Below are 9,208 nucleotides of genomic sequence, written 5' to 3'. Positions count from 1 at the left end.
AGCTCAGCCATTATACCAAGACATCAATGCGCATATTTGTGTCTAAAATCCGAATAACCTCCCAATCCTAAATAGTCACAATCCTTATGAACCTTCACCCCTTAGTTTATACGACATTCATTTCTGCAACCCTCCGAATCAATCCTCAGAAATCTTTCTTAACCTCAAGGTAATTTTTGTAAAGCTACCCAAGCATACATAATCTATAAATTACAACTTTTGATACCACAATGGAGCTCTTGAATTCTTCACTTTTTTTTGAATAATTGGTCTTTGATTTCTTTGAATTCACGACCTTTTTGTCTGATTTTCGGTATCTTCAACTTTTGAATCTTCAGAATTTTGATGTTTTAATCTTCATACTTTATTGCTCAAAAATTCTTCAACTTTTTGGTAATTTCTCTCTTTTTTTACATGTATAACTCACTCTTTTCAATAAAAAAAACCTACATGCTTAAGCAGGGGTGCTTAACTTCAACCTTTATTGGTTAAGGTATTAGTCTATGTCTACATAAGCACTCCTGGATAGATTTCAAGTTTATGCTGCAAAACATATTATGCCATATAAACTACTAGATTACCTTTCATATCTTATGACTTTTCACTAGGAATGGGAAGCCACAAAGATACTATAACATATATTGGCTCGATTAAACATTTGAGCTCTCATCGGATCATCCCATATAATACTAGCAACTTAAGTTCAAATTATCATTACTATATTAATTATTAGATTATTATTTCAAACCTATTAAAAATTTTAAATTTACCTAATTCTAGCAATTTACTTTTTCGACCCCCTACCGTACACTTATTACATACAATGCCCTCATTGTATGCATAAAATAATTTAAAAGCAATAAAATGGAGAAAAAGGAAAAGACTCCCCTGGAATAGCAGCGGCGAGATCGAACTCCAAATGTGTGGAAAAATTGTGCATCTTGAATACGGACTCTTCTAATAAGGAACTTGGATTTTGAACACGTGAGATATGTAAATGCACCGGCAAAATATGGAATCGAGCCTTCAATCTTCAACGAATGCGGTGCAAATCTCCAAAGCGTAAAGAACAATGTGGGAAAGCATACGCCACATTGCATAGTAGAGAAAATGAGTCATAATACTCTCCATAATAATGCCATGAAGAATGGTGGTAACCCATATAATAAGTATGAATGAAAAGCTTATAGTGAAAATTATAGACTCACGACGTAAGATGTAAGGATCACGACATGAGGTCGTGAATATGCGCAATCTGGAAACCTTCATAAACGAGCTCACGACGTGAGGTTTAATGTCTCACGACGTGAGGACTGGGCAAACAGAATACCAATCTGCCAATTCTTCTTTTAAATTTGTGCACTTCAACCAATGTCTTAATTCATTAAGACTCTTCTAAATTCATTATTTGTGACTCTTTCTCTAACTCTACCTTTTCTCTTGACTCACCCCACAATTATTTCAAATAGTGGGCCTCGACTCTTGACTTTAAACACTCGCGGCTAAACAATAACGCACTCCTATCTTGACATTCCTTTCCCGCGACTCCTCTAGCAAATCTGAAAATAATACCAAAGGAAGAGAAAAATAACATATTATCTTAATAGTTTTACAATCCCAAAATACACCAGAAACAAACCAAACAAAAACTAAAAATAAACTAAAATAAAATCAATGAAACGATCAATCATCATCTTCATCTTCGTGTACTCCACTCGTCCCGGCTCCATCTCCCCTTGGCATCCACAGTTCTTCCCATCTCGGGATATACGGGCATTGTGGTGGCACGGTGGGTGGTCTTACCTCACCCATGTGAGAATAGATACCCTCGAGAAGTTGGGTATTATAAGTGACACCCCCACATTTTTTATCCAAATATATACCCACTCGACTTTGGAATGGGTCGGTGGGTATACCGCCTTCAAATCTTTGAGCACTCCCCATGTCTCCTCGTGCTCTCACATTTCTTCTCCTAGGCCTTGGCTGCGGTTGTTGCTTGGGTTGCTCACAGGGTTGTTCATCATCATCATCAGTGTGCACGATACCCTAATGTGACCCATAATTTGTCACCACCCTCATCATCTCGAGATACCCCAAAGAAAACTCATTTGCCTCCATACAAGTTAGTGACCTCGTAAACAGAAACAGTTCTGATGGCGCCCAGGATTCACATCGTGAATCTTTCGGATTCACGTCGTGAATTCGTCAGTCACAGAAAAATCGGTCACGGCAGTTATAAAATCGATCCAAAAATGTTGTTGGGGTTTACTCTTATGTCGATTCTAGGCATAATCAAGCAGCATGCAATGGGTATAACACATTTTTAGGGCAAAAATTCCACATCTAAACTGATATAAACCCTAGCCCTTTATTCAACAAATAAGGCAAAATTAACCATTAGCAGTAAGAAGTGTTTACCTTAAATCATTGTTTACGTAAGCAAAAATGTATTTTGTGTTGGACTCGACCGAATTCGGGATGAGGGGGACCAAGGAACCGGTTTCACTTCGTGAGGAATAAGAAAGTGAGTTTGTTCAAAGTGGGTTCTGATCCAATAATCCAGTGATCCCGTGTGTTTCAAAATTCACGTTGTGAATCTATATGACTCACGTCGTGAATAGTTGTGGGCTAATCAGTTGGGCCATTTAATTACGCAATAGTGGGCTGATATAATAATTTGGCTAAAAGAGCATGGTCCGTAAATCCTTATGGACTCACGTCGTGATCGATACGCGCTCACATCGTGAGTTTTGTCTGATCAATAATTAAAAATTCTTTATTATACTAAAAATCTTAATTTAATTACCACTTAATTCAGGGACCCCACACTTAAATTTTTTACCATTCAGAAGATTATTAGATGAGGAGATGATTAATTTTCCTAAAAACTAAAAATTCAACAACTAAAATGAAAAGAAAATTCAAACCGAGCTCAGGTTGCCTCCTGAGAAGCGCTTCTTTTTTATGGAGTCGTGAGCTGGACTCCGTGCCTCCTTACGTTGAGTTTTCCGAAGAGTCCATCACCAACTGAACTTTTTGATCCTTCCATCGCCTTTTGTAAGCTTGAACTCGTCGTTTATACGCCTTTTTCGAATTCTCCTTTTAGCTTTTATCTCATTCACTTCAAGCTTGCATTTGGTCCCTTTATTTTCTTGCAATTTATTGTTTACTTTTTCCTCTTCCTTCAGCTCTAGAGGAACCATCTTTTCATCCATGGCCAAGCTCTTTTCCTTGGAAGTAACCTCATCTTCGTCTTCGTCACTTGATAACTCGTCACTTTCCTTGCTTACCCAAGAAGTTGGATTTGTGTAGGCAATTACTTCAACTAAAAATGGAACGGATGCTCTTGGTTTCGTGCGTTTGACTTGTTGAATTGTCTTTAATTCTTCTTCCATTAACTTCTCCAATTCTCCAAGTTCATTTTCTTCATCAATATTGAAAACCTCACCTTGAACATCACTTCCTTGGAAACCATCTTCTACTCCAAAAGTTTCCTCTTCATCTCCAACTCTCAAAGTGAGCTTGGACTCGCGAATATCAACCAAGGCACCAGCCGTATTTAGTAAAGGGCGACCAAGAATAATTGGAACATTGGCATCTTCTTTCATGTCCATAACCACAAAATCAATTGGAAAAACAAATTTCCCAATTTTTACTAAGATGTCTTCTACAATGCCCCTGGGTTGTGTCACTGAACGGTTGGCCATGTGAATGGTCATTCTTGTAGCCTTCAATTTTGGAATATTGAGCTTCTTAAAAAATGAGAAAGGCATCAAATTTATGCTAGCCCCAGAATCGGCTAGAGCATATGTCTTCAAATTATTTCCAAATTCACACAGAAGAGTTAGGCGTGCAGGATCTCCCATCTTCTTTGGTAACTCTCCCAATACAACTGTTGAACTTTGTTCACTAAGAATCACCTTGGAATTTTTCTTCAATTGTTGACGAGTATCTATTAAGTCTTGTATGAACTTTGCATATTCAAGAATTTTAGATAACGACTCAAGAAAAGGAGTATTTATTGGAATACCCTTCACGTGCTTTATAAACTCTAAATGCTCCCGTTCCAGTGGATTAATATTAGCTCGGGATGGAAATGGTAAAGGAGGACGATAAGCCAGAATAGTTGCTGAATTTTTCTGTTCAAACTAGGCCCATGTCGTAAGCATAGAAGGCTCACGTCGTGAGTCTGGTGTTTCAGTAGAATTTTTATTTTCAAGCTTTGACTTCTTCGGCTTTTGTTCGGATGGTTTTGGCTCCTCTTCTAATGCTTCTAAGAACTCAGAAATCGCCTCTTCTTCAGTTTCGATCATCATGACATGCGATTGAGTCTTTTTTATCGGGGAATTGTGAAGATAACTTTTCATTCACCAAATTTGTTAGTTGACCAAGTTGAGCTTCGAGTTTGTGGATCGATGCTTGATGATTTCTTAATAGGGCTTACTGGTCAATCAACATAGCTTGTTGATCTTTCATCATCTTCATTTGATCTTTTAGTGTTGCATCAGTATCATCATCCCTTTTCTCGGAAGCTTCCATAAAACGAACTAGCATGTTCTCCAAGTCAACTTTCTTCGCAGCTGGTAGTTGCTCTTTTTGGTAGAAACCTCGGCCTGTCTGCCTATATTTTTCTTCCTTTTGCTTCTTGTATTCATCATATGGCAGCCACTCCTTCTTTGGTTTTCTCCAGTCTTCATCAAATTTATCCCCACTAGAGTAGCAAACTTGAGCTCTTTTGTTCCCATTATCATCCAAGTGGCAGTCCTTGGTCAAGTGTGGACCATTGCACCTTTCACACCCAACTCTAATAGCATGTATTGTCTGGTCCATCTTTGTTATTCTCCTGTCCATAGTATCAAGCATGGCTAATACAGCAGCCATGTCTGCAGAATTTCCACCCCCGCTTCCTTTAACTCCATCCAGCCTTGGATTGTGATACTCACGAGAATGCTTTGCAAATTCTTCAACCAACTCCTTGACTTCCCTCAGATTTTTCTTAGTTAGTGGTCCTAGAGAATCAAGGAGCTGCCTCGTTATGACATTAACACCACCATAAAATATTGAGACTTCCTGTTGTATGTTAAGGTCATTTTGAGGACAATTTCTTAATAATCCTTTGTAGCGCTCCCATGCCTCATAAAGTGACTCACCCTGATATTGTTCAAAATTAGCTATTGCCTTCTTGAGTTTAGCTATCTTGGAAGGTGGGAAAAATTGTTTTAGAAACTGCTCGTGCATTTGGGCCCAAGTAGTGATTGCACCAGGTGGTAGGGCCTTTAGCCAATCTTTTGCAGCTCCTTTAAAAGTGACTGGTAGCATCCTCAGCAAGATTATCTCTCTAGGAACATTTGGGACATTGAAATAGTCTGCTATGTCATTAACTTCATCCAAATGCTTGTAAGCATCCTCATGATCCTTTCCAGAAAATGGTACATCCTTAAGTGTAGTAAGGATGTGTCCCTTCAGCTTAAAAGTGGCAGTTGCAGGAATTGCGGTTTGTACTATGCCAGGACCAGCATCATCTCTAATTCGCTTCTTGTAAGCTCCCATGGACATATCCGCAATGTTTGCCATCTCGTTTTCTGGCTCATCTTCGGGTTCACTTCTATGTAGTTCGAATTCTGGGTCGGATTCGTACCGGATTCTTTTAGGTTAGATTTTTGATCAAAGCTTTCAACCTTTGATGATGTAGTAGATTCTCCGACTTTCTTTCCTGACATCTTTCCAAAGACTGATTTGAGATCTTTGAAGGATGACGTCTTCGGTGTTTGGTTGACTCCTGCGTTCTTACCCGTCTTCTTGTGAAGGGCCAACTTTGGATCTTCAAGTGGTGGCACCAAAGGTGTGTTGGAACCTCTGGTCATGAACTACTGCAAAATAAACAAAAATAAAAACGTAAAACTGAACTAAAACAGAAAAAATAGAGAAAAATGAAAAATGACTGGATTCACGTCGTGAGCCCTACGTGCTCACGTCGTGAGTTCAGTTCTGAAAAAATAAACTAAGCTGAAAAAAAATAACTTTTTGCAGGTTTTACCCCACAAAAAAGGATCGATTAACCTAAAGCAAATAAATCAACAATCAAATAAGTCGTTCCCCGGTAACGGCGCCAAAAACTTGATGTAACATAAGTACCTACAAATTTTAAATTATTAACCTAACTAACTTAACTATCTAAAATGCACCTAGGCAGTGTACCTAGTCGAATTATAGAATAGTTTGGGTAAGTCGGGTGTCGATCACATGGAACGGTTTTAACTAATTAATTTACCTACTATTAAATTAACCTAATTTCCTAGCAAAGTAATGGTTTATCTAATTTTGCAAGTTTAGATGAACTTAATTTCTTAACACAATTCAATCAATAAACAAAACACTTCTGTTAGTTCAAATCCACTTTCCCTCAATGGTTTATAAGTTAATTATGACTACTCTTGTTGGTTAGCAATTAAAACATTATTAGCAATTTAGTTCTAAATTTACTAATATCAATTAATTCATGTAGATCTATGTATGGTAACACATAATTTAACACATAATCAATTGTTGAAAAATATTGGAGCTATGTAGGATTGGGTTAACAAACACAAATTATGGTCATAACATGAGTTCTCTAACACAGCCTAATTTATTAATTCAATTCCTTAACTAAGATTGGTTCGATCTTAGCTCTAATAATCTAATGTTCAATAAATTACTAGGTGTTCCAATTCGTGCAGAATAATGGTCATTAATTACACAGAATAAGAAATTTAAGCAATCTAATTATCAAATCAAGGATGCTAGGTATACCAATCAAACACAAGACATAACCAACAAGCAAAGTCTAAACTAATATATTAAAACCATGAGTTCCAGCTTCATCTAGCTAACAGAAGCAGCTAGATTTAGCTGGACATTCTAACAAATAAGCTAACACAAGTCATATTTAAAAGCATATTTAAAAGTACCAAACTAATTATCGAATTATGACTTCTTCTTCTTCCTTGGTGTAAAGAACAATTTCCAGGCCTTCTTTTTCTGTGATTTTCGACTTTTGAAACCTTTCTAAGTCAGGCAACCTCCTTAAAGTCATAGGGATCAAGGATATATATAGTTTTTGGATTATCCATACTCACGTCGTGAACAAGTATGTCTCGCGGCGTGAATTCAGTGGTTATCCGTGTTTGACAAGTATTCTTCTACGCCAAGCTTATCTTCTGGAATATTCCAACTCACGTCGTGAGTCTTCAATACTCACGTCGTGAGAGCGTGTTTATGCCGGATTTTTATTCTTTCAAATCTTCATCCTCCAAAGTTCCCTCCTTTGACGCTTTTAGTCCTTTTTCTTCAAAATGCCTTTTATTTGGCTGCAAGTACTATTTAAACTTATAAGTATCATTATTCAATGCAAATAACCAAAATATGTATAAAAATGTAGGTAAATATTGCCTAAAAACATGTATAAATATGGCAATATCATCTCTCGACGTCGGCCTGCTACTGTGGATTCCTCCCTTGAGGAAGATGTCGGTGGTAGTTCTATTAGGCGGCATTTGCGTCGAAAACGCATTATTGATCCTCTGTTTTCTAGGTCCTTTGTTGTTATTGAGATTGCTGATATTGACGACCCGCAAGCGGTAGAGGCGTCGGATTTGCATCGGCCGGGGGAGCCAGGCGTTATGGGCACTTACTCCGTACCTCCATGTGTTCCAGGTGATACTCCGTCGGCAGCGGGTCATTCGTCTGTGGGTGTTACTGGTGTGTATCTCCCTGGGCGGAATCTCAGACCCGGTTCTCTTTTGTCAGCACAGGAACCTGCCCGTGAGTGGTACGGAGTGTATCTCCATGGGCGGAATCTCACATGCGTTTCCTCCGGCTACCCTGGAGGCTCTCGATGCTCTTTCTTATTCTCACATCGCAAACGGTCTTCAATATGCCACTGCTCAGGTTGCTCCCTGGACTCGTATGTGCTAAATTTTCAGCAGAAGGTTATGATCCTTCGGACCCTTAGGCTACATTTGGTTTGAATGCCTGGAGGCTTTATTACTTTTTTAAACCGATGTATATGTAGGGGGATCATCTCTGTAACGACGAAAATTTCCAAACAAATTTTTCATTTTTAAACACAATAAAAACTCGTTTCATAATTCTCAAATCACATATGTCTCAATATCAACACATAAAACACAATCCCAGAATCATAAAAATAACAATCTCCCGCCGGTGTGTACAATCATGTCGGTGCCTTGCCGCGATCCTCATAGCTAGCTGAAACACATAACACATAACACGGTAAGCATAAAGCTTAGTGACTTCCCCAAAATACCACACACAACACATTTTCCACTCGAGGCTATAACTCAATAAGACCCTCTGGTCGATGTGTCTCAGTGGGACCCTCCGGTCCCACAACTCAGATGGACCCTCCGGTCCCTTAACTCAGCAACTCAAAATAATACACAAAAGCATAACACAAACAAATAGCAGGATATCTCATTACACAGCTCATGCACATAAGACCCTCTGGTCACACATAAAACTACCACTCAAGGTAAGTATAGTGAGAAGACTCACCTCGTCAGCTAATGAATGAAAATCTTGCACTCGGGATCTTGATCTCTATCCACCGGTCTAGCCTCCGCCTAACACATAATAATTATCCCTAATTAAAATTGGCCCTCAAGAAGCTAGACTAACCCTTCTACAACTCACAGAAGGGTAAAAGACCATTTTACCCCTCCAAAGCTCAATTGTCCTCAATCTTGACCAAACCCTAAAAGTCAACAAAAGTCAACAGCAGGGAGTACGTTGAGCGTTCCAACTCCCTACGCTGGGCGTACTCGGCTGCTATCCAGAATCGGGGTGCTCGGCCCCTACGCGGCGCGTACTGGGGGTTACGCCCAGCGTACGCCCTAGTTTTGCTCTTTTCATACTCATGGTCTTAATCAGTTAAGACATAAGCTCATATCCCAGATCTGGACCTTCTAATGCCTCTTAATCCATAAAGTCATCGACTTTAAGCCTTTGCATGGCTGAAAAGTCTCCCTCCTCCAAAAATACACACTTTTTTGTCCCAAGGGTCTCAAATCTCATGCATGGAGTGATTTCACCAACCAAGATTGGATTTTTATGACATAACACTACTCATACACTCAAAAGGGGTTAGTCCTAGACTCTGGAGTTCAAGATCTCATCAAGACTCCACCTTTTTGGGACAAAACCCTAA

General features: G+C 38.9%; 1 non-coding gene across 1 annotated transcript; it reads left to right on the top strand.

Moving 5' to 3' along the window:
• Positions 1 to 5,083: 5,083 nt before the first annotated feature.
• On the top strand, positions 5,084 to 5,190 carry LOC145118309 (small nucleolar RNA R71). The gene has a single exon (XR_013713265.1). It is a non-coding gene; the product is annotated as a small nucleolar RNA R71 (small nucleolar RNA).
• The last annotated feature ends 4,018 nt before the right edge of the window (positions 5,191 to 9,208 follow it).

The sequence above is a fragment of the Lactuca virosa genome, chromosome 5 (genome assembly GCF_052849685.1).
Source record: "Lactuca virosa cultivar CGN04683 chromosome 5, Lactuca_virosa_CGN04683_v6, whole genome shotgun sequence".
Taxonomy (NCBI): Eukaryota; Viridiplantae; Streptophyta; class Magnoliopsida; order Asterales; family Asteraceae; genus Lactuca; species Lactuca virosa.
The sequence above is the reverse complement of the archived record's forward strand: the minus strand, read 5'-3'. Positions and strand labels throughout refer to the sequence as shown.